The sequence below is a fragment of the Triticum dicoccoides genome, chromosome 7A, assembly GCF_002162155.2.
Source record: "Triticum dicoccoides isolate Atlit2015 ecotype Zavitan chromosome 7A, WEW_v2.0, whole genome shotgun sequence".
NCBI lineage: Eukaryota > Viridiplantae > Streptophyta > Magnoliopsida > Poales > Poaceae > Triticum > Triticum dicoccoides.
In genome coordinates, this window is record NC_041392.1 from 668,934,529 (window position 1) to 668,960,543 (window position 26,015).

The following is a 26,015-nucleotide window of genomic DNA, read 5'->3' on the forward strand; positions in this document are numbered from 1 at the left end:
TCCTCTCAAGCCCGGCGCCGCCATGACTGATCCCCTCGCCGAGCTCCATCAAGTCCGCCGCCCGCTGCGTCTTCCCGGTGAACCTCGGTCGACCCCTACCTCGTCTGCGAGTGACCAGAGCCGTGTCAGCTCCTCTGCATCGCGCCAAGTCTGCCCGCTCGTTTTCCCCTGCTTCGAGCGACAGGAGGGAGCCGCGCCCGCGTTGACTGCTCGTCGCGTGGATCCACCGCAACCTCGCTCCCAGCCTCCTGGGTCGCAAGCACACCCGAGGCCAGATCTTCTACGTTTGGGCCTCCTCCTCTCCAGCTGGGCTTGGCCCATGGGTGAGCTCCCCACAGCTCCTCCTGTTCGGCCCAGCTATGCCGCAGTTTCGGCCCAGGACATATTTTCCCCCCTGAATGAATTTATCTTTTATTCCAGAGAATCTAGTTTTGCAGAGAACCCCCTAGACTTCATGCATTTAATAACTTCTCAACCGTGCATCATTTGCAAATAATTTATATATGAAAAATGCTTAGAATTGCATCTAGTTTCATAATATGTCATTTTCATCCATGGTTAAAATGTTTAAACTGCTGTGTGATTAAATTTGCTCCTATGTCATGTTAAAATGCTTTATTTCATAACTAAATAACCGTAGCTCCAAACCTAACAAACTTTATATGTAAATGGGGTACAAAATGCCTAGTTTATCATGATGGCTTTACTTTGCATGTTTAACAACTATAAATATGGTTTAGGGCAGAACAGTACCAAACCTAAAATATTCATATGGGGTTTTACCGGAATTGTTGTTTGTTGTTTCCGGCCTCATTTAAACTTGCCTAGATAGGTAGTTTTACTTTGCTTCACCCTCTTGCCATGTTTAACAACATTTAATATTGTTGGGTACATAAACAAGATTGAGCTAAATAAGTCACGTGGTGTTTCGTCAATATGCAACGGAGTTGCATGTTGAGCTCCACTTAATTTGTAGGGTTGTTTGTGCACTTTGCCATGCCATGCTTCATTAAACCGGACATGCATCATTCTTGATTGTGCATCATGCCATGTCTATGTGATGGTTGTTTACTATGTTGTTTGCTTCTTTCCGGTGTTGCTTCTTCGGGTTAGTTCCGATAACGTCGCGTTTGTGAGGATCGGTTCGACTTCGTCCGTTTGTCTTCTTCATGGACTCGTTCTTCTTCCTTGCGGGGTCTCAGGCAAGATGAACATACCCTCGAAATCACTTCTATCTTTGCTTGCTAGATGCTCGCTCTATTGCTATGCCTATGCTGCGATACCTACCACTTGCTTATCATGCCTCCCATATTGTCAAACCTCCAACCCACCTTGTCCTAGCAAACCGTTGTTTGGCTATGTTACCGCTTTGCTTAGCCCCTCTTATAGCGTTGCTAGTTGCAGGTGAAGAATAGAGTTTGTTCCTTGTTGGAACATGGATATTTTGTTGGGATATCACAATATCTCTTATTTAATTAATGCATCTATATACTTGGTAAAGGGTGTAAGGCTCGGCCTTATGCCTGGTGTTTTGTTCCACTCTTGCCGCCCTAGTTTCCGTCATACCTGTGTTATGTTCCTTGATTTTGCGTTACTTACGCGGTTGGGTTATAATGGGAACCTCTTGACAGTTCGCTTTGAATAAAACTCCTCCAGCAAGGCCCAACCTTGGTTTTACCATTTGCCTCACCACCACCTACTTTTCCCTTGAGAGTCACGCTCCCGAGGGTCATCTTTATTTTAACCCCCTGGGCCAGTGCTCCTTTGAGTGTTGGTCCAAAACGGGCAGCCTGCGGGGCCACCTTGGGGCAACTCGAGGGTTGGTTTTACTCGTAGCTTGACCTATCCGGTGTGCCCTGAGAACGAGATACATGCGACTCCTATCGGGATTTGTCGGCACATTGGGCGGCTTTGCTGGTCTTGTTTTACCATTATCGAAATGTCTTGTAACCGGGATTCCGAGACTGATCGGGTCTTCCTGGGAGAAGGTATATCCTTCGTTGACCGTGAGAGCTTGTGATGGGCTAAGTTAGGACACCCCTGCAGGGATTTGAACTTTCCAAAGCCGTGCCCGTGGTTATGGGCAGATGGGAATTTGTTAATGTCCGGTTGTAGAAAACCTGAAACTTAACTTAATTAAAATGGATCAACAGTGTGTGTAGCTGTGATGGTCTCTTTCCGGCGGAGTTCGGGAAGTGAACACGGTGTTGGAGTTATGCTTGACGTAGGTTGCTCTAGGATCACTTCTTGATCATAGATTGTCGAACGTGCTTTGCCTTCTCTTCTCGCTCTCATTTGCGTATGTTAGCCACCATATATGCTAGTGCTTGCTGCAGCTCCACCTCATACCTTTTACCTACCCATAAGCTTAAATAGTCTTGATCGCGAGGGTGTGAGATTGCTGAGTCCCCGTGACTCACAGATACTTCCAAAACCAGCTTGCAGGTGCCGATGATATCATGCAGGTGATGCAACCAAGCTCAAGGAGGAGCTCAATGAAGTTCATGTTCGTTATGTTGTTTCATTTCCAGTTGATCAATAGTGGAGCCCAGTCGGTGCGATCGGGGATCTGTAGCATTAGGGGTGGTCTTCTTTTATTTTGGTTCCGTAGTCGGACCTTGATTGTATCTAGATGTTGTAATGCTTTACTCATGTATTGTGTGAAGTGGCGATTGTAAGCCAACTATGTACCTCTTTCCTTATTCAGTACATGGGATGTGTAAAGATTACCCCTCTTGCGACATTGCTTGCTGTCAGTGTACAAAAAGAGGGGTACACTTTTTGTACCCCTATAACTGTGCACGAGCAGTCCGAGCCACGGGCACCACCACACTGAGCAAGGCAAGGGAGGTGAGCCAAGGTAAGTCCGAAGCTCAGAAGAAGCAGAACGACGCCAAGACCAAGACCACAAAGAGCAAAGGGGACGAAGCGAACCCCCTCCCCCGGCAAGATCCTTGCCGGGAGGCGGTTTTAGCAAACCCGGCAAGACCCTTGCCGTGGCAGCTCGCCCCACACCTATGGAGTAAGTCACCGTTGAGTCCACTGCCCCCATGGGGACAAGGATTCGGGATATGCCCCCGTGGTGGCTTGCAGATCTTTGTGAAGACATTCAAGATCAGATACACCCTTTAGAAGACGATGATCCTTGGCGGGATCCCAGCCAAGGAGGACCACAAGGCCCCCGGCAAGAGCCTTGCCGAGGATGACAGCGGGCGCCACGGCAAGACCCTTGCAGGGGCCCCGGCAAGGCCCTTACCAAGAACACCCGTAGGGCCGCCATCAGGCCCACGCCAGTCAAATCTCCACCGCCGTTCGCATGCAGCTGCCGACCCAACCAGCTGGGCAGGCACCTACGTGGCTGCATGCGGATCTTCATGAAGACCCACCACTGCGCCACCTCAGCTACCTGCCTGCCTACATGGCACCGCGGGTGCCGCTGGCCAGGGCGCGTGTCGACACGAGAGGGAGCGGCGATGGACGAGACAGGGCTCTCCCCTGGCCCCGATAAAGCAAGGACACCTGGGCAAGACGCATTAAATGCGCCTTGTCATGTAATGCGAGGCATAACCTCACATCACTGTTCCCTTTCCACCTCCTGTGTGCCACGGTGGCCACCCCTTTTTCTATAAAAGGAGGCCCGAGGCGACCAGGAGAAGAATTCGGCTTTTTGGAGCTCCTCACGCCCCATAGCTAGCTCAAGAACACATATATACAATCCACCAAAGCAGGAGTAGGGTTTTACGCATCCTTGCGGCCCGAACCTGGATAAATGAACCGTGTGCTATCTATTTGATCCGCTCTTCTCACGACCCCGCGGCCCGCAACCGTAGTAGGGATTCTTGTGATCCCATAGGTGTCGTTCCCACCGACATCTTTGGCGCGCCAGGTAGGGGGGCACGGTTGTGAGAATCGGCTTTAGCAGTTAGTTCGACGCTTCTTCATCGTCATGGCGCCCAAGAAGAAGACGACAGTGGCGGTTGGCCCGTCGGAAGCCGGACATCCCATCTCGACGCGGGCGAGCAGCTGACCAGTCGCAGAAAGGACCCGGGGCGCCGTTCGCGAACACCAACACCGTCCCAACAGCCGGAGTTTGGGAGGCGGCGATGTTCGTGCGCTTGGTGACGGGCTGCACGCCGCCAAATCCAAAGACGGAGCCAGGCCCTCCGTGGGTGGTGCAGGGCCTTCCAAGATCGCTGCCACCCCGCCTGAAGGCGATGTGAGGACCTCCAAGACTCCCACGCCGGCACCAACGACGCGCTCCTCTCAAGCGGCGCACGACGAACGGTGTAATCACGCCGAAGACCTCGGGCGTCGCCGCGGGAAGAGCCCCGAGCGCCACTCCCGGGAGGTAGAAGACCTGCCCGCTCGCCGAGGCGCTGGTGAAGATGGCATGCGACCGCGGGGTCGTGATAGAGCTCCTTCTAACATGGTCAGAAGTCGAAGCACGTCGCGATCCGTGCAGGTTTCGCTACCACCAACGCCAGCAGAAGCCCTAGCGCGCGCAGTTGCTCCTCGATTTTCCTCCCACTACGGGGAAACTCGACGAATGGAGAGCCACTATCCGAAGCCTTGTTGCGGTGGCCAACAAAGACGAACCGATTCCGGTGGAGCCCCCGGGTCGACGCTCCGACGGAGTCCCACGCACCAGTGGCAGGAAAGCCGGCGGCGCCGCGACCACGGTGCACTCGCCTCCTCCTCGCCCGGTACCGCAGACGCCAGCCCGTCGCGACATTACGGGCGACGGAATCTCCATAGCGTCGTCCGACCCGCGGACCCACTATGACCAGCGCCAAGTCCTTCGGGAACGAGAACATGAAGACGCTCGAACCACTATCGAGCGCCGGCGCGGAGCGCGCCACCAGTCAGACAGGCGAGCAGGGCCTGCTGTGAGCCACCCGACACCGGGGAGCCCTGGAGGCCTACCTTATGAGGTAGGCTGTCCGGCTTTTACCCGTGAGCTGCGGCAGTTCCAGTGGCCCACTCACTGCACCTTCAAACCTGACGTGGGCGAAAAGTACAGCGGCAAGACCCACCCGTCCGAGTTCCTCAGCATCTACACCATTGCGATGCAAGCTGCCGGAGTGCGCGACGATAAGGTGCTTGCGAATTACTTTTCGTTGGCTCTTAAACCCAACGCCATGTCGTGGTTGATGCACTTGCCGGTAGACTCTATTTCCTCTTGGTTGGACTTGTGCCATGAGTTTGTGGGCGCCTTTACTGGAAGCCACCAAGCCCATGGCCAAGCGAGCGACTTGCACGTCATTCCCCAGAAGGGAGGCGAGAGTCTCCGCAAGTATATATAGAGGTTCAGCCGGATACAGTACAATATCCCTGATGTTCACCCTGCCGCCATCATCAGCGCGTTCCATCAGAACGTGCGTAACTGCAAGATGCGCGAAGAGCTGGCAATGAACAAGGTGAAAGATGTAGACTCTATGTTCTTGCTGACAGATGTGCCCGGGCTGAAGAGGGAAGGAAGTACCCCAGCAAAGACGCCGGCGTGGAAACCGACTCCTCAGATGAAGATACCGCCGCCCCGGCGAAGAAGGGTCGGCGCCGCAACAGGAAGCGCAAAGGTAAAGCCGTGCTTGCCGTTGAGGGGTCTGGTGACACCAGCTCCACCAAGAAAACCAAGGTAGATGACCCCGGCAAGGAAATTGCCGGATGTGTCGCCTGCCGGGCCTTGGCAGTTGCCGAGAAGCCAGGAAACTCCGACAAGCGATACTGCAAGATCCATCGCACCAAAGGCCATGCTCTCCAAGACTGCCGACAGGTTGAGCTCCTCGCTGAGAAGCAGAGGGCTGAATATGAGAGGCGGGACAAGGAGAAGGGCCAAGACGGTGCTGAGGGGTCCGGCAAGAAGCGTGACGGCCAGGCGGGCCGTCGCGGCAAGGATAAACAACCGGAGAGGCCCGCCCGGGGCCGTGACAAAAAGCCAGACGACGACGATCACGAAGAGGACGACGAATCCGGTGACCAAGAGTTTCAGAAAGCTACAGAGGCCATGTGCGTCGACGGCGGAGCCTCGCTGCATACTTCTCACCGCCAGCTTAAACAGTGGGCGCGTGAGATTACAGCGGCAGAGCCGTCGTTTGATGCCCGAAGGCCGCTGAAGTGGTCCAGCACACCTATCATTTTTGACACTGAGGATCACCCTGATCGCACTACTGCGGTCGGGTGCTTGCCATTGTTGGATCACCAACAATACACAACCTCAAGGTGAAAAAGATGCTAGTCGATGGCGGGGCCGGTCTGAACTTGACCTCGCCTGCCGTGATCGAGAAACTACAGATTCCTGATGGAGACCTCAAAGAGACAGGCACGTTTCAGGGGGTCAACCCAAGAAGAAGCCAACCAAAGGGAAAGGTCACGCTGCCCGTAACTTTTGGGAGCGATCTGAACTACAGGACGGAGAGGATTGTGTTTGATGTCGCCAAGATCCCCTTGCCCTACAACGGGATCCTTGGCCGCCCAGCGCTGGCCAAGTTCATGGCGGTGTCACACTACGCCTACAACACCCTGAAGATGCCAGGACTTGTGACGATCATCACCATCCTCTTCGATAAGAAAGATGTGCTAATTTGCGCTGACCAACTATACTAGCAAGCAGTTGCAGCAGCTGCCGCAACTAGGGCACTTGCTCCTGCCACTGGGACCCCGGGAGGGAAGAAGAAGAAGACCGGTGAGACCTCGGACACCCACTCCGGCAAGCGCACCTCTTCGGAGTGTAGCGCTCCCGTCGAGGACGTTCCAGAGAGCTCCACCAGCGGAAATAAGAAGCCCAGGGCCACACCGCCGGGGACCAAGAAGGTTTCTGTCAATGAGGACGGCAAGGGAGGGGCTTTCACCATAAGCTCCACCCTTGACGACAAATAGGAAGACGCGCTCGTCACCTTCCCGCGGGCGAATGTCGATGTGTTTGCATGGCAAGCTTCCGACATCCCCGGCGTTCCCAGGGAGGTGATTGAGCACCACCTTGCTGTCTGTCCTCATGCGCGGCCCGTCAAGCAGAAGGTCAGAAAGCAAGCTTTGGAACGATAAGAGTTCATCACAGAGGAGATCCGGAAACTGGAAGCAGCGGGTTTGGTAAGACGAGTGCTCCATCCAACGTGGTTGGCCAATCCGGTCGTGGTGCGCAAGGCTAATGGGAAGTGGAGGCTGTGTATTGATTACACAGATATCAATAAGGCTTGTCCTAAGGACCCCTTTCCCGTTGCCGTGCATCGATCAGATTGTTGACTCCACGACTGGGTGTGATTTGTTGTCATTCCTCGATGCCTACTCCGGCTACCACCAGATCTTCATGACAAGAGAAGACGAAGAGAAAACAGCATTCATCACCCCATGTGGTACGTATTGTTTCATGCGGATGCCTTTCGGGCTGAAGAGTGCTGGTTCGACGTTTGCAAGGGCGGTCCAGATTGGTTTTGAACCCCAGCTCCATAGAAATATGGAAGCTTATATGGATGACATAGTGGTCAAAACCAAGGATAGGGCAACCCTCATACCGGATTTGCAAGAAACATTTGCAAACCTGTGCAAGATCAATCTCAAGCTGAACCCTGAGAAGTGCGTCTTTGGCGTCCCGTCCGGCAAGCTTCTCAGGTTCTTTGTGTCACAGCGTGGGATAGAGGCCAATCCGGACAAGCTCAAAGCTATAGAGCTGATTGAAGCACCCAAGCGAATCAAGGATGTGCGTCGGCTTGCTGGTTGCTACGCCGCCATGGGCAGATTCATTTCCAAGTCTGCCGAGCGCGTTCCCTTTTTCAAGATCTTGAAAAAGGCGGGCCCGATGGAGTGGACGCCAGAAGCCGAAGCAGCATTGCAAGATTTGAAGAAGTACCTCTCCTCCGCGCCAATACTAGTTGCGCCTACGCCACAGGAGCCGTTGCTGCTGTACCTGGCGGCAACAAACCAGGTGGTCAGTGCCGCACTAGTGGTGCAGAGAGAGGTTGACGACGAGGTAATGGCAGCGACAAGGCCCGAAGCGACCAATGCTGAGACGACACAGCCAGTTGAAGTGCCGCCAAAGAAGAAAATGATGCTGCACCCAGTCTACTTTGTTAGTTCCCTCCTGCAGGGAGCTAGGTCAAGGTACTCCGGTGTGCAGAAACTGCTCTTCGGCCTCCTTATGGCCACGAGGAAGCTGCGTCACTACTTCCAGGCGCACGAGATCACTGTCGTCACTCGCCTCCCTCCGCAACCGATATTGCACAATCCAGATGCAACGGGAAGAATTGTGGAATGGGCACTGGAGCTGTCCAGCTTTGGCCTCAAGTTTGAAAGTACTTCAACGATTCAGAGCCGAGTCCTGGCGGAGTTCATTGCAGAATGGACCGCGATGCCTGACGAAGAAGCCCAAGAGACTGCTCTCCCCGGCAAGGAGGCAAGTTGTAATTGGATCATGTACTTTGATGGAGCTTTCTCCTTACACGGCGCCGGGGCTGGCGTACTGCTTGTCGCGCCCACCGGAGAGCACCTCAAGTATGTGATCCAGATGCACTTCCCAGGGAGGTGTCAACAAACAATACGGCAGAGTACGAAGGGCTGCTTGCCGGTCTTAGGATCGCAGCGGACCTCGGAATCAAGAAGCTCATCGTCAGGGGCGACTCGTAGCTCGTCGTCAAGCAAGTTAACAAGGACTACCAGAGCCCGTTGATGAAGGCCTACGTCGATGAAGTGAGAAAGCTGGAAGAGCGTTTCGATGGTATACAGGCTAAATACGTTCCCCGAGCGGAGAACGATATCGCCGACTACCTGTCAAAACGCGCTGCCCTCAAGCTACCTGTGGAACCATGTACCTTTGTGCTCCAGCTAACTCAGCCATCCGTTGATCCATCAACAGAGCAGAACAAGAGGAGGAAATCAGGACCCGGCAAGTACTTTCCTGCCGAGCTCCCTGGAGCTGCCGTCAAGGATGTTGCTGGGGACACTGAGCCCGCCACGGGACGGCTAGCTCCGATGGAGCGTCAAGCTCTTGCCGTCGAGACAGCCGCTCCTATAGTGGAGGAAATGCCTTTAGTCCTCGCCATCGAGCCCTAGGCTCCAGCGTGGGCACAGCATACCGTCCGATTCCTCCAAATAGGGGAACTTCCTGAAGAGCAGGAAGAAGCGGAAAAAGTAGCCCGTCGCTCTACCATGTATCAGTTCGTCGATGACGTCCTGTACAGAAAGAGGCCGAACGGTGTGAAATTGAAGTGTATCCCTCGGGAGGAAGGACTGGAGCTGTTGGCGGAGATACACGGAGGCATATGTGGATCCCACATCGGGTCAAGGGCCCTTGCCGGCAAGGCATTTCAGCAAGGCTTCTTCTGGCCCATCGCCCTCCAGGATGCGATGACACTAGTCACCAGGTGTGAAGCGTGTCAGTTCCATTCAAAGAAGCTTCATCAGCCAGCTCAAGCCCTTCAAACCATTCCTCTCTCCTGGCCCTTCTCGGTCTGGGGGCTCGACATACTAGGCCCTTTCCCCCGCGCTGTCGGGGGCTTTGAGTTCTTGTACGTTGCAATCGACAAGTTCACAAAATGGCCGGAGGTGGAGGCGGTGAGGAAGGTCACAGCTCAGTCAGCCGTCAAGTTCTTCAAGGGACTGGTATGCCGTTTTGGTGTACCCAACAGGGTCATCACTGACAACGGCACACGGTTCACAAGCCACACCTTCATGCAATATATCCAAGACCTTGGTAGCAAAGTCTGTTTCGCTTCCGTTGCTCACCCACGAAGCAATGGTCAAGCTAAGAGGGCAAACGCTGAAGTACTGCGAGGCTTAAGGACCAAGACCTTTGGCAGGCAGCACAAGAGTGGAAGGCGCTAGATTGATGAGTTGCCGACGGTTCTTTGGTCGATCAGGACGACGCCAAATCGAGCCACCGGCCAGACACCTTTTTCCCTAGTATACGGGGCAGAGGCAGTTCTCCCCACTGAACTCATATACGGGTCACCTCGAGTGCTCTCTTATGATGAGCTTGAGCAAGAGCAACTGCGGCAAGATGACGCAATGCTCCTTGAGGAAGATCGTCTTCGGGCGGCTGTGAGAGCAGCACGCTACCAGCAAGCCTTGCGCCGCTACCATAGCCGCAAGGTTCATGCCCGAAGTCTTGAGGAAGGCGACCTTATCCTTCGGCGCGTTCAATCGGCCAAGAATTCCAACAAGTTGACGCCAAAGTGGGAAGGCCCTTATCGGGTAATACGAGTCACCAGGCCCGGCGCAGTCCGCCTGGAGACCGAAGATGCCGTTCCGGTGAGTAACTCCTGGAACATTGAGCATCTTCGCAAGTTTTACCCATGAGGCGCGGCTTGTCGGGCCCCCCGGCAAGCCACCTTTTGTACAAGCATTGCCGATGATGCATGTAACCCTTTGTACAAAGCCAGGCGCAGACCCTGAGCACAAGTAAATGAAGCACAGGCGCCCTAAGTTATAGCATGCATGCTAGGTCGAGTCTCGTCCTTGGTTAGGGTTGATAGTGCTTAGCGGCGACTAACCCCTAGCTTAGAGGTCGAGTGTGCGTCTCTTTGTCTTTCTGTTGTCGTCTTTGGTTCACAGGACACACGGATATCCGTGCCGAACCACTTGGGGAAGAAAAGAAGATGAACAGACCAACATCTAGCCCCCGGCAAGCCAGCATTGCCGGGGGCTGCAAGAGCAAAGATTCACCCACGGCAAACCAGACTTGCCAGGGGCTACAACTTCAGATAAGTTCTTCATCCCTTATCATGCATTCCCTTATGGACTGAGGTATGTGAAACCTCGTTTTTTCCTAAAGCTACCGTGCTCTGCTAACTCTAGGCCCTAGGGCTCGTTCCTGGGCCCAGGTTTGGTCGTAGTCGCGGCAGCGAGAGGATGAAACAAGGAGCCTGAACTCACCTCATCCCTGCCTCTGCCAAAGGCGTGAGGAAGGTCGAGCGAAGTGGGGAGACGGCAAGGCCTGTTGCCGGGCAAGGAAATGTTTATCTTGAAGATATCAAGGATTTACTCCTTGTCGTGGGTTCTACCCACAAACAAATGACCCGGCAAGCATCCCTTTTTCATTAAAAACATTCCACTCAGGTATAGTCCATAGGGAATGAAAAACATGAATGACGGGATTACAAGTTTTAAATTCAGCTAAGGCCCGAAGGCTTACAAACTAAAAAGAGATAAGGTGCCTGTAATCCCTTTCTTGTCCCTCTCCTCAGGAGGCAGGTCAAGGAGGCGAAAAGGGCAAAAGGGGTGCCTAGGCAAGCTACGGGTGGCAGAAGACACCAAGAGAACATCTCGGTGGCTGTCCGAAGGCTGGATGGTGATGGCAGCGGCATAAGCAGAGCTCGAAGATGAGGCGGCAGGACGTCAGCACGCGTCGAAGGCGTCGGTGCCCGCGTACTCCGACTTGACGGCCTTGCCGCCCGCCCTCCTCCTCTTCCGCAGCCTCCCAATGCCAGCCGCCCAAGGAGACGACCCCGAGAAGTTCAGGGAGCTGGCGACGCGGATGATGGGGTCGCCGGTGCCGCACGGAGCGGCACCTGACACCTAATCAGACCCGTCATCCTGCCGCCTACTACCCTCATCGTCGCTGCCGCTGTCCTCCTCGTCACTCCCGCCCGAGGAGGAGTCTTCGCTATCAGAAGAGCTCTCCACGCAGCACCTTGCACGGGTCCCAAAGAACCCGAAGACCTTGACAGAGAGAAGGCCACCCTCCATCAGCTTAAAAAGGAGAGTGAGCCCCCCCGTCAAGCGGTGGATATGGGCAAACGTCTTCCACCCCCGATAGAGATACATCACGTGAGGGGCGGCGAAGTCAACGCGGGCGCGCGTGCCACTGATTCCGCGGCCCCTCATGTGCAGCCACAACGACTCCAGCGGATCCAGCTCCATCTCCCGCGCGAATGGAGTCGGGAGACGAAGGCGACGGCGAGGCGACCGGCGCAGCCTGACGAAGAACTCGCAAGGGTCATCCCCAACGTGGCCCTCCATGGGGGGAGGAACTGCTGGCAGAGGCGAGGCCGGCGCGCCGCCCCATCCTCCTCTTCCCTGAGCGCCTCGGCCTCGCCCACGGCCTCGCCCCCTCCCCCTTCCCCTCGCAGCTGGCTCTGCCACCGCGGATGCAGGAGAAGGATGGACGCGTTGTCGAGCGGCGACCCTCGCCGCCACCGTTGAAGGACCAGGATTCCCTCTCTCCATGGCGGATGGAAGGGGGGAGCAGAAGCTGAAGGAAGGAAGAGATGAAGGAATGCGGGACGCCATCCCCCCTCCCGCTCTTTATAAAGCAACGGGGTGGGGGCTCGGCCGCCCCGCTCAGCCAATCAAGACGCGGAAGGCGCAGGGAACTGGGACCGACCCGCCGCCCCAGCCCGCGGCTGCCCGATTTCCCGCCTCCACCGTTCGCCACCCCAAGCGCATGACAGCCACATGGCGGGCGTGCAGGACCGAGGCGACGGGACAGGCGACCTCTCCCCACCCCGTGATCGTGGGGAGTGGACACCTTGAAGACCACGCCTCGGCCCCGTTCAGTAAATGGGCCGCGCCTCCATGCCTCCCTCCGTTTATGGGGAAGACGTGAACCGCCCCCTTTACTACGATGTGACGCATTCATGCAGAGCTCAGCACCACGCATGCCGCCCACGTCACACATGCCTCCCCACGCTGCACCACGCGTGGGAAGCATGGGAGGCGCAGCGTGCGAAGAAAATTACCGCGGTAAAAACCGCCTCGCCTGCCCACGCACCGTTTTTGGGCCTAGCCCATCGATGCAATTGTGCTTACATGTGGCCCAGGCCCGGGGGCTCCTGTCGGTGTACAAAAAGAGGGGTACACTTTTTGTACCCCTATAACTGTGCACGGGCAGTCCGAGCCACGGGCACCACCACACTGAGCAAGGCAAGGGAGGTGAGCCAAGGTAAGGCTGAAGGTCAGAAGAAGCAGAACGACGCCAAGACCAAGACCACAAAGAGCAAAGGGGATGAAGCGAACCCCCTCCCCCGGCAAGATCCTTGCCGGGAGGCGGTTTTAGCAAACCCGGCAAGAACCTTGCCGTGGCAGCTCGCCCCACACCTACGGAGTAAGTCACCCTTGAGTCCACTGCCCCCATGGGGACAAGGATTCGGGAGACGCCCCCGTGGTGGCTTGCAGATCTTTGTGAAGACATTCAAGATCAGATACACCCTTTAGAAGACAATGATCCTTGGCGGGAATCCCAGCCAAGGAGGACCACAAGGCCCCCGGCAAGAGCCTTGCCGGGGATGACAGCGGGCGCCACGGCAAGACCCTTGCCGGGGCCCCGGCAAGGCCCTTACCAAGAACACCCATAGGGCCGCCATCAGGCCCACGCCAGTCAAATCTCCACTGCCGTTCGCATGCAGCTGCCGACCCAACCAGCTAGGCAGGCACCTGCGTGGCTGCATGCGGATCTTCGTGAAGACCCACCACTGCGCCACCTCAGCTGCCTGCCTGCCTACATGGCACCGCGGGCGCCGCTGGCCAGGGCGCGTGTCGACACGAGAGGGAGCGGCGACGGACGAGACATGGCTCTCCCGCGGCCCCGATAAAGCACGGACACCTGGGCAAGACGCATTAAATGCGCCTTGTCATGTAATGCGAGGGATAACCTCACATCACTGTTCCCTTTCCACCTCCTGTGTGCCACGGTGGACACCCCTTTTTTCTATAAAAGGAGGCCCGAGGCGACCAGGAGAAGGATTCGGCTTTTTGGAGCTCCTCACGCCCCATAGCTAGCTCAAGAACACAGATATACAATCCACCAAAGCAGGAGTAGGGTTTTATGCATCCTTGCGGCCCGAACCTGGATAAACGAACCATGTGCTATCTGTTTGATCCGCTCTTCTCATGACCCCGCGCCCCGCAACCGTAGTAGGGATTCTTGTGATCCCATAGGTGTTGTTCCCACCGACACTTACAATGCGGTTATGCCTCTAAGTCGTGCTCCGACACGTGAGAGATATAGCCGCATCGTGGGCGTTACATACACCCCCTGAGGAAAGTAAAGTTGAAACTAGTATTGCTATCATTAAAGATCTCTTGGTCGATAATACTGATGGGCATGTTATTTACTTTTGTGATGAAGCTGCTAGAATTGCTGGACCCGATACTAAGATAAACATAGACCTGTTGTAGGCATGCCTGTTGTTTCTGTTAAAATAGGTGATCATTGCTATCATGGCTTATGTGACATGGGTTCTAGTGCGAGTGCAATACCTCATTCCTTATACAAAGAAATTATGCATGATATTGCACCTGCTGAGATAGAAGATATTGATGTTACAATTAAGCTTGCCAATAGAGATACTGTTTCACCAGTTGGGATTGTTAGAGATGTTGAAGTCTTGTGTGGGAAAGTTAAATATCCTATTGATTTTCTTGTTCTTGGTTCCCCACAAGATGACTTTTGTCCCATTATATTTGGTAGACCCTTCTTGAATACTGTTAATGCTAAGATAGACTGCAAGAAGGATATTGTTACTGTTGGTTTAGGGGGTATGTCTCATGATTTGTCTCATGATTTTAATTTGCTAAATTTCGTAGACAAACCCATGATAAAGAATTTCCTAGTAAATATGAAATTATTGGTCTTGCTTCTATTGTCGTGCCTCCTAATGATCCTTTAGAACAATATTTGCTATACCATGAAAATGATATGCTTATGAATGAAAGAAGGGAAACATATGAAGTATTCTTTAAACAAGGACCTATTTTGAAACACAACTTGCCTGTTGAAATTCTAGGGGATCCTCCTCCACCCAAGGGTGATCCCGTGTTTGAGCTTAAACGATTACTTGATACTCTTAAATATGCTTATCTTGATGAAAATAAGATATATCCTGTTATTATTAGTGCTAAACTTTCAGAGCATGAAGAAGAGAGATTATTGAAAACTCTGAAGAAGCACCGTGCTGCTATTAGATATACTCTTGATGATCTTAAGGGCATTAGTCCCACTCTATGCCAGCATAAAATAAAATTGGAGAAAGATGCTAAATCGGTTGTTGATCACCAACGACGGTTAAATCCTAAGATGAAAGAAGTGGTAAGAAATGAAATACTAAAGCTTCTGGAGGCAGGTATAATTTATCATGTTGTTGATAGTCAGTGGGTAAGTCATGTCCATTGTGTCCCTAAGAAGGGAGGTATTACTGTCGTTCCTAATGATAAAGACGAATTGATCCCACAAAGAATTGTTATAGGTTATAGAATGGTAATTGATTTCCGCAAATTAAATAAAGCTACTAGAAAGGATCATTACACTTTACCTTTTATTTATCAAATGCTAGAAAGATTATCCAAACATACACATTTTTGCTTTCTAGACGATTATTCTGGTTTCTCTCAAATACCTGTGTCAAAAGAGGGTCAGGAAAAGGCCACTTTTACTTGCCCTTTCGGTACCTTTGCTTATAGACGTATGCCTTTCGGTTTATGTAATGCACCTGCTACCTTTCGAAGATGTATGCCTGCTATATTCCCTGACTTCTGTGAAAAGATTGTTGAGGTTTTCATGGATGATTTCCCCGTGTATGGAACTTCTTTTGATGATTGTTTAAGCAACCTTGATCGAGTTTTGTAGAGATGTGAAGAAACTAATCTTGTCTTGAATTGGGAGAAGTGCCACTTTATGGTTAATGAAGGTATTGTCTTGGGGCATAAAATTTCTGGAAGAGGTATTGAAGTTGATAAAGCTAAAGTTGATGCTATTGAAAAGATGTCGTGTCCTAAGGACATTAAAGGTATAAGAAGTTCCTTGGCCATGCCGATTTTTATAGGAGGTTCATTAAAGACTTCTCAAAAATTTCTAGGCCTTTGACTAATCTCTTTCAAAAAGATGTTCCTTTTGTCTTTGATGATGATTGTGTAGAAGCATTTGAAATACTTAAGAAAGCCCTGATTTCTGCACCTATTGTCCAGCCACCTGATTGGAATTTACCCTTTGAAATTATGTGTGATGCTAGTGATTATGTTGTAGGTGCTGTTCTAGGATAAAGAGTTGATAAGAAATTAAATGTTATCCAATATGCTAGTAAAACTCTAGACAGTGCCCAGAGAAATTATGCTACTACTGAAAAAGAATTCTTAGCAGTTGTATTTGCTCGTGATAAGTTCAGAACTTATATTGTTGATTCCAAAGTAATTGTTCACACCGATCATGCTGCTATTAAATATCTTATGGAAAAGAAAGATGCTAAACCTAGACTTATTAGATGGGTTCTCCTGCTACAAGAATTTGATTTGCATATTATTGATAGAAAGGGAGCTGAGAACCCTGTTGCAGACAACTTGTCTAGGTTAGAAAATGTTCTTGATGACCCACTACCTATAGATGATAGCTTTCCTGATGAACAATTAGCTGTCATAAATGCTTCTCATACTGCTCCATGGTATGCAGATTATACTAATTACATTGTTGCTAAATTTATACCACCTAGTTTCACATACCAACAAAAGAAAAAGTTTTTCTATGATTTAAGACATTACTTCTGGGATGACCCTACCTTTAAAAAGGAGTAGATGGCGTCATTAGACGTTATGTACCTGAGCATGAACAGGAACAGATCCTACGCAAGTGTCACTCCGAGGCTTATGGAGGACCCCACGCTGAAGATAGAACTGCACATAAGGTATCGCAATATAGTTTTTATTGGCATACTCTTTTCAATGATGCCCGTAAGTTTGTCTTGTCTTGTGATGAATGTCAAAGAATTGGTAATATTAGTACACGTCAAGAAATGCCTATGAACTATTCACTTGTTATTGAACCATTTGATGTTTGGGGCTTTGATTATATGGGACCGTTTCCTTCCTCTAATGGGTATACACATATTTTAGTTGTTGTTGATTATGTTACTAAGTGGGTAGAAGCTATTCCAACTAGTAGTGCTGATCATAACACCTCTATTAAGATGCTTAAAGAAGTTATTTTTCTGAGGTTTGGAGTCCCTAGATACTTAATGACTGATGGTGGTTCACATTTTATTGATGGTGCTTTTCATAAAATGCTTTCTAAGTATGATGTTAATCATAGAATTGCATCTCCATACCACCCACAGTCTAGTTGTCAAGTAGAACTGAGTAATAGAGAGATTAAATTAATTTTGCAAAAGACTGTTAATAGATCTAGAAAGAATTGGTCCAAGAAACTTGATGACACATTATGGGCCTATAGAACTGCATATAAAAATCCTATGGGTATGTCTCCATATAAAATGGTTTATGGAAAAGCATGTCACTTACCTCTCGAACTAGAACATAAGGCATATTGGGCCATTAAAGAGCTCAATTATGATTTTCAAACTTGTCGGTGAGAAGAGACTATTTGACATTAGCTCACTTGATGAGTGGAGAACCCAGGCCTATGAGAATGCCAAACTATTTAAAGAAAAAGTTAAAAGATGGCATGACAAAAGGATACAAAAGCGTGAGTTTATTGTAGGTGATTATGTTCTGTTATACAACTCTCGTTTAAGATTTTTTGCAGGAAAACTCCTCTCTAAGTCGGAAGGACCATACGTTATCGAGGAGGTCTATCGTTCCGGTGCCATAAAAATCAACAACTACGAAGGCACAAATCCGAAGGTGGTGAACAGTCAAATAATCAAACATTATATCTCAGGTAATCCCATAAATGTTGAAACCAATGTTATTGATACTGTAACCCCGGAGAAGTACATAAGGGACACTTTCCAGAACATTTCAGACTCCAAAAAGGAATAGGTATGCGGTACGGTAAGTAAACCGACTCCAAAACAGTTATAATAGCAATTTTTTCTCTGTTTTGAAATATTTAAGAAAATAGGAAAATAAGAAGTAGTCCGGAAAGGACACGAGGCATCCACGAGGGTGGAGGGCGCACCCTACCCCCTGGGTGCGCCCCCTGCCTCATGGGCACCTCGTGTGCCCTCCGGACTCCGTTTTCTTGCACGATACTTCTTTTGGTCGGTAAAAATTCATCCCGAAGGTTTTGATCACCGTACCACGACACAATCCTATGTTTTTGTTTTGAGTTGTTTCTACAGCAGATTTAGAGCAAGATGTCATCTCAAAACTCCGACGGAGAGAGCTATGTTTCACATCTCATTGCTGACCCAAAGACCAATGGGGACCTATCTCCTTATGGTCGAACTACGGATGATGAGGAGGATGCTCATTTGATGAGGATCGATGATTCAAGTTTGGAGGAGGAGGATGTGAAGGAAATATGCCCTAGAGGCAAGAATAAAGTTATTATTTATTTCCTTATATCATGATAAATGTTTATTATTCATGCTAGAATTGTATTAACCGGAAACATAATACATGTGTGAATACATAGACAAAAAGTATGTCACTAGTATGCCTCTACTTGACTAGCTCGTTGAATCAAAGATGGTTAAGTTTCCTAGCCATAGACATGAGTTGTCATTTGATTAACGGGGTCACATCATTAGAGAATGATGTGATTGACTTGACCCATTCTGTTAGCATAGCACTTGATCGTTTAGTTTGTTGCTATTGCTTTCTTCATGACTTATACATGTTCCTATGACTATGAGATTATGCAACTCACGTTTACCGAAGGAACACTTTGTGTGCTACCAAACGTCACAATGTAACTGGGCGATTATAAAGGTGCTCTACAGGTGTCTCCGAAGGTACTTGTTGGGTTGGCGTATTTCGAGATTAGGATTTGTCACTCCAATTGTTGGAGAGGTATCTCTGGGCCCACTCGGTAATGCACATCACTATAAGCCTTGCAAGCATTGCAACTAATGAGTTAGTTGCGGGATGATGTGTTATGGAACGAGTAAAGAGACTTGCCGATAACGAGATTGAAGTAGGTATTGAGATACCGACGATTGAATCTCAGGCAAGTAACATACCGATGACAAAGGGAACAACGTATGTTGTTATGCGATTTGACCGATAAAGATCTTCGTAGAATATGTAGGAGCCAATACGAGCATCCAGGTTCCGCTATTGGTTATTGACCGGAGACGTGTCTCGGTCATGTCTACATAGTTCTCGAACCCGTAGGGTCCGCACGCTTAAAGTTTGATGACAGTTATATTATGAGTTTATGTGTTTTGATGTACCGAAGGAGTTCGGAGTCCCGGATGAGATCGGGGACATGACGAGGAGTCTAGAAATGGTCGAGACATAAAGATCGATATATTGGACGACTATATTCGGACATCGGAAAGGTTCTGAGTGACTCGGGTATTTTCGGGAGTACCGGGGAGTTACGGGAATTCGTATTGGGCCTTAATGGGCCATACAGGAAAGGAGAGAGAGGCCTCAAAGGGTGGTCGCACCCCTCCCCATGGGCTGATCCGAAGGGGCGCCCCCTTCCTTCCTTCCTTCTCCTTTTCCCTTCCCTTTCCTTCCCTCCTACTAGGGCCCCTAGTTCTACTAGGAAAAGGGGAATCCTACTCCCGATGGGAGTAGGACTCCCCTAGGGCGCGCCATAGAGAGGGTCGGCCCTCCCCCTCCCCCACTCCTTTATATACGGGGGCAGGGGGCACCCCAAAGACACAACAATTGATCTCTTGATCTCTTAGCCGTGTGCGGTGCCCCTCCACCATAATCCACCTCGATCATATCATAGCAGTGCTTAGGCGAAGCCCTGCATCGGTAGAACATCATCATCACCACCACGCTGTCGCGCTGACGAAACTCTCCCTCAACACTCGGCTGGATCAGAGTTTGAGGGACGTCATCGAGTTGAACGTGTGCAGAACTTGGAGGTGCCGTGCGTTCGGTACTTGATCGGTCGGATCGTGAAGACGTACGACTACATCAACCACGTTGTGCTAACGCTTCCGCTTTCGGTCTACGAGGGTACGTGGACAACACTCTCCCCTCTCATTGCTATGCATCACCATGATCTTGCGTGTGCATAGGATTTTTTTTTTGAAATTACTACGTCCCCCAACAGGATGTTCCTCTACCTCAACCTGGGGATATGCATGTGAAGTTCAAGAAGTCTAGTATCCCTAAGAGGGCTAACCCATCTGATAACTAATCTATTCCTTTTTGATTTCGGCAGAAGAGCAAAGGAGATTTATGTGACAAGATCTTGAAGCTAGAGTTGGAGGTCAATGACTTAAAGGAGGAAATTGCTCTCCTCAACTACAATATGAAAATTTTGAAGGCACAATTATCATCACCACCAAAGGAGAACTGAGTATCGGGTATGGGCACTCCCCTTGGCAACTGCCAAGCTTGGGGGAGTGCCCCAGTATCGTATCACCATCACACTTCTATATTTACCGTTTTTCTTAGTTCGATCCTTTTGGTTATATCTTGATCTAGTATAATAAAGTTTAGTATGATCTAGCTTTAAGTTTTTGCGTTGATCCTTATCTATGTAACCGAGTCCATGAGCTATATATAATAAAGATTAGTTTTGAGTCAAGGGCTTGGTTATCTTGCTATGATCTTGAGGGAATAAAAGAAATAAAAAAGGGAAAGAATAAAAAGAAATAAAGAGATCATATTGATCTTATGGAGAGTAATGACTTCACATATAAAGAGTATGATGAATAAAAGTTGTTGAGAGCTGACAAACATAGTTTTGGTCATCGTTGCAATTAATAGGAAGTAATAAAGAAAGAGAGGTTTTCACATATAAATACACTATCTTGGACATCTTTTATGATTGTGAGCACTCATTAAAATATGACATGCTAAAAAGTTGATGTTGGACAAGGAAGACAACATAATGGGTTATGTTTTCTTATATCCGAAATAAATTATATTGTCAGGATCATCCAACTACTTGTGCTTGCCTTTCCCCCTCATTCTAGCCAAATTCTTTGCACCAAGTAGAGATACTACTTGTGCTTCCAAATATCCTTAAACCCAGTTTTGCCATGAGAGTCCACCATATCTACCTATGGATTGAGTAAGATCCTTCAAGTAAGTTGTCATTGTTGCAAGCAATAAAAATTTCTCTTTAAATATGTATGATCTATTAGTGTGGATAAAATAAGCTTTATACGAGCTTGTGATATGGAATAAATAAAAGAGACGGGCTGCATAATAAAGGTGCCTATCACAAGTGGCAATATAAAGTGACGTTATTTTGCATTAAGATTTTGTGCATCCAACCATAAAAGCACATGAAAATATGTGCTTCCCTCTGCGAAGGGCCTATCCTTTATTTTTGTCTTATACCTTATACAAGAGTCATGGTGATCTTCACCTTTCCTTTTTACACTTTATCCTTTGGCAAGTGCTACCTCTTGAGCACTGCGTTGGATTTCCCCGAAGAGGAAGGGATGATGCAGCAAAGTAGCGTAAGTATTTCCCTCAGTTTTTGAGAACCAAGGTATCAATCCAGTAGGAGGCTACGCTCGAGTCCCTCGTACCTACACAAAAACAATAGCTCAATGCAACCAACGCGCTTAGGGTTTGTCAATCCCTTCACGGTCACTTACGAAAGTGAGATTTGATAGAGATGATAAATAATATTTTTTTGGTATTTTTGATATAGAGATGCAAAGTAAATAAAGTAAAAGCAAAGCAATAGTAAAGTGATGGAGATTGATATGATGAGAAAGAGACCCGGGGGCCATAGGTTTCACTAGTGGCTTCTCTCAAGAGCATAAGTATTCTACGATGGGTGAACAAATTACTGTTGAGCAATTGACAGAATTGAGCATAGTTATGAGAATATCTAGGTATGATCATGTATATAGGCATCACGTCCGAGACAAGTAGACCAAAACGATTCTGCATCTACTACTATTACTCCACTCATCGACCGCTATCCAGCATGCATCTAGAGTATTAAGTTAAAAACAGAGTAACGCCTTAAGCAAGATGACATGATGTAGAGGGATAGTTTCATGCAATATGATAAAAAACCCATCTTGTTATCCTCGATGGCAACAATACAATACGTGCCTTGCTGCCCCTTCTGTCACTAGGAAAGGACACCGCAATATTGAACCCAAAGCTAAGCACTTCTCCCATGGCAAGAACAACCAATCTAGTAGGCCAAACCAAATTGATAATTCGAAGAGACTTGCAAAGATAACCAATCATACATAAAAGAATCCAGAGAAGATTCAAATATTATTCATAGATAGACTTGATCATAAACCCACAATTCATTGGTCTCAACAAACACACCACAAAAAGAAGATTACATCGAATAGATCTCCACGAGAGAGGGGGAGAACATTGTATTGAGATCCAAAAAGAGAGAAGAAGCCATCTAGCTACTAGCTATGGACCCGTAGGTCTAAAATAAACTACTCACACTTCATCGGAGGGGCTTGGATGATGATGTAGAAGCCCTCCGTGATCGATGCCCCCTCCGGCAGAGCTCCGGAACAGGCCCCAAGATGGGATCTCGTGGATACAGAAAGTTGCGGCGGTGGAATTAGGTTTTTGGCTCCGTCCCCGATCGTTTGGGGGTACGTGGATATATATAGGAGGAAGAAGTACGTCGGTGGAGCTTCGAGGGGCCCACGAGGCAGGGGGGCGCGCCCCTACCCTCGTGAGCACCTCGTGGCTTTCTTGACGGAGGGTCCAAGTCTCCTTGATCTTATCTGATGAGAAAATCATGTTTCCGAAGGTTTCATTCCGTTTGGACTCCGTTTGATATTCCTTTTCTTCGAAACCCTAAAACAGGCAAAAAACAACAATTCTGGGCTGGGCCTCCGGTTAATAGGTTAGTCACAAAAATAATATAAAAGTGGGAAATAAAGCCCAATAATGTCTAAAACAGTAGATAATATATTATGGAGCAATCAAAAATTATAGATACATTGGAGACGTATCAGCAAGCACTTTGTGTTGGAAAGATCCTGATATATACATCCAATTGGATGTGGGTTATCATAAACTATTATTGCTGACATTACCCTTGAGGTAAAAGGCAGGGAGGCAAAATTATAAGCCCCTATCTTTCTCTGTGTCCGATTAAAACTTCATACCCATAAGTATCGCGTGAGTGTTAGCAATTGTGAAAGACTAAATGATAGTTGAGTATGTGGACTTGCTGAAAAGCTCTTATATTGACTCTTTCCGATGTTATGATAAATTGCAATTGCTTCAATGACTGAGATTATAGTTTGCTAGTTTTTCAATGAAGTTTCTGATTCATACTTTACATTGTGAATGGATTGTTACTTTAACATAAGAAATCATATGACTATATATATATATATATATATATATATATATATATATATATATATATATATATATATATATATATATATATATATATATATATATATATATATATATACAGCCGGTCTATTCTGATAATATTATCAGAATAGTTATTCTGATAACACTTCCGCACTACACGTTCAATGCAAATGCACGTCATTGTTTGAACCAAGTGTGCTGCAGTACTCACACGAGTGAACTTCGTGTCGAAAAAAACTGCTTTCGCTCTAATTTTTTAACCATTTATTGGAACGAGGCGTATAATATACCGTTGGAAAGCTATTGATTAGGCGCAGCTTCTCCATGTTGAACACTTTTCGAAATTCCTCTCGGTTTAAGAGTAGTTTCAAAAATAGTGCGGCGGATGACGAGTGGCAACAAGCGTATTTTCGTGATTTATTATAAACCGCTCATCGGAATAAGGCAAATGATACGTCGTTGGAAAGATATCGTCGAGGTGCATCTTTTTCATATCTATTATTTTCTCTAATTCGTTACGGTTTAAGAGCAGTTTTGAATTTACTAAATCGCGGAATTCTGTTTTTTTTATTTTGCAATTTTCGGTACTGTTTTCGCTCTAGTTTTTGAATTGTTTGTCAAAACGAGGCATGTAATATGTCGTTAGAAAGCTATGGACAACGCACAACTTTCATATGTAGAAATGGTTTTGAGATTCCTTATAGTTTTAAGTAATTTTGAAAATCATGGAATGGACGACGAGTGGCAGCGGCCGTTTTTCGCGAAATTTTTACAAACCGGTTGTCGAAATGATTCAAATGATACGCCGTTGGAAAGATATCAACGAGACACGACTTTTTCATGTAGAATACTCTCTCTAATTCCTTACGGTTTAAGAGCGGTTTTAAATTTACCGAAATGCGGACACTCTGTTTTTCGCGACACCCAAATCGGCGTGGGTACTTCATCCGACTGAAAACCGCACTGCGTCGGACGCAAAACCGCACATCATCGGACAAACAAGTGCACTGCATGATTTCTTTTTTGTGGGACGTAAATTTTCCCAAACGAGGTGGAGTGCACTTCATGTCGAGTGTTGGTGAACCGCAAGACTATGAAAAGTGAACCTCAAGACTATCGTAAACGGGCCGTACTGCATCAGACAGAAAACCACACTTCTTTAGACTAAAAATCACACTTCATTGGACAGACAAGTGCACCGCATGATTTCTTTTTTGTGGGACGTATTTTTTTACCAAACGAGGTGGAGTGCACTTCTTTAGACTAAAACCCGCACTTCATCGGACGGGGAAGTGCACTGCATGATTTATTTTTTGTGGGACGTAAATTTTATCAAACGAGGTGGAGTGCACTTCTTTAGACTAAAACCCGCACTTCATCGGACAGGAAAGTGCAATGCATGATTTCTTTTTTGTGCGACGTAAATTTTTCCAAACGAGGTGGAGTGCACTTCATGTCGAGCGTTGGTGAACCTCAATACTATGAAAAGTGAACCACATTATATTTCTTTTATCACCTCCGTAATGCTTTTTATCAACGAGTATGCACCGTAGGGACGAGGTGAGTGTATTGAATCAATTTCTCTTTTCCAATTTTCTTTCTACTGCACACAACAACAGAGTGAGATGCATTATGAAAAACCAACTTCTTCCAATTTGCTTTTGCACCTGTCAACATAGTGAACCGCTGGGAGAGAGATCACTGCGCCAATGAAACAAGTGAGCTGCACTAAAAAAAGGTTTTTGTTGTTTCCTTCAATGCATGTTTTTGAGAGAGCTGCCATCTATACATCTCTGGGCTACGAGACAAGGCGAACGAACTGCAGTGATCCTCTTTTTAATCAACAGTACACATATTACAATGACGAAGGACTTAAAAAATAAATCCACATTTTTGTCCATGAAATGCAAGCCGGCCCCGACGCACTGCATGTCCAGCCCTCACAGCATTGCACCTGTGTGGCCATGGGATCGCAGCAAAAACCTGAAAAGGGGAAAAATGTCAACCGTGAGCAAAATACACAAAAAAACACCATCGTCCTGCCCCTATCTCCGTGGACTGCACGCACATGGGTGCCGCACTGCATGCCAACGCCACGTGAACCACCTCAAAACACAAACAAAATTCAAATAGTGGGTTGCACGGCCATGCGCCGCGGCCAGGCGCACTTCAAGTCTGCAGACGCTCAGACTGCTCGCTCCTCGATCTGGATCGCGATTGTGAATCTGTGGCTGGTCATTATTTTGTGACCAAAACTGCATTGAATTGATCTGCCAGGACCTCCACTTCAACGAATAGCAGATAAAACACAACGCCAAACCTGAAAAAAAAAACAAAAAAAAGCTTATGGACTGCGTCGAGAGGACTCTGCACTGCGTCAACAACACACAAAATTTGACCATGGATGATAGCCTGTTGAGGGAGTGCACAGGGGTGCTGGAGTCACGCTGGACGTCGACGTGTTTCTAGAGGCAACCCAGGATCTGTGGTAGCTTGCACACGCGGCAGGATCCACCGGAGAAGGTTTGCTGGAGAAGGGGGGGTGACATAGGGACGACAGTGGGCGGCGCGCTCGGATGGTGGTGGCTCGGCATGGCGTCGATCTTGCCAGATTTGGGAGGGGCGTCGCCGGGCAGGGGCTGTGGCCGCACCCGGGGCAAGGCGAGGCCAGGGCCATGGAGTCCGGCGTCGCGGGGTGGGACCGTTGTGCGATTGGAGGAGTGGCGCGCCGTGGCAGTTGCCTCTCCCGACGGTTTCTCACCTGGGGGAAATGGGGGCGCTGTGGCCGGCAACTGAGGGGCTGGTCTAGTGCTCACGAGGACACTGGGGGACGAGCAAGAGAGCATGTCGCCAGCGCCCCAATCGTGAGATCCGGCGAGCCCGTGAACGGA

At 48.7% G+C, this 26,015-nt stretch overlaps 1 long non-coding RNA gene across 2 annotated transcripts in view; it reads right to left on the reverse strand.

Moving 5' to 3' along the window:
* Positions 1–24,848: 24,848 nt before the first annotated feature.
* LOC119327993 overlaps positions 24,849–26,015 on the reverse strand; it is a 1,754-nt gene continuing 587 nt past the window's right edge. Inside the window, exons 1-2 of one of the 2 annotated variants that reach the window (XR_005158787.1) lie at positions 25,524–26,009; positions 24,849–25,444 (exon numbers count right to left, since the gene is read on the reverse strand). This is a non-coding gene — a long non-coding RNA (uncharacterized LOC119327993). Of the gene's footprint in view, positions 25,445–25,523; positions 26,010–26,015 lie in introns of those variants that run through there. The other variant, XR_005158788.1, reaches the window with a different exon arrangement.